Source organism: Haliaeetus leucocephalus, unplaced genomic scaffold, assembly GCF_000737465.1.
Source record: "Haliaeetus leucocephalus isolate CR32 unplaced genomic scaffold, Haliaeetus_leucocephalus-4.0 Scaffold76, whole genome shotgun sequence".
Lineage (NCBI taxonomy): Eukaryota > Metazoa > Chordata > Aves > Accipitriformes > Accipitridae > Haliaeetus > Haliaeetus leucocephalus.
In genome coordinates this window covers 977,879-978,310 of record NW_010972512.1, presented here as the reverse complement: position 1 = coordinate 978,310, position 432 = coordinate 977,879, and positions in this window count along the sequence as shown.

The following is a 432-nucleotide window of genomic DNA, read 5'->3' as shown; positions in this document are numbered from 1 at the left end:
CGCTCTGAATTTTCTCTAGCGTATGCCTTTAAAAGCAAACCGAGAGAACTTTATACCAATCAAAGGAAAGGTATGTGTGACTAGAGTCACTCAAGCTCCACTGAAAAACTCAGAAAACATAAAAGGGCTTAAGAGAGGAGAAATGCCAGGGAAGACACCATCACAGACAAGTTGGGAGGACATCGCTGACTTCTGGGATCAGTCGATGGACTGAGCCTCTCTCCCCCCCGTCATAGGGATGCCTATTGTGTGAGATTTGAACACTCGGCTGTACCGAGTGCTTCCCTGGGAAACTTAGAATTCTTTAGAGCTCTTTTCTTTCATAATTTAATGTGCTTGTAGTCTACTGTATTATCATTTGCACGTGCTTTGCAGACAGTGTATTTATCACTGGCAATCTAAAAGAACCTGTACTGTTGCTTTAATAAACTG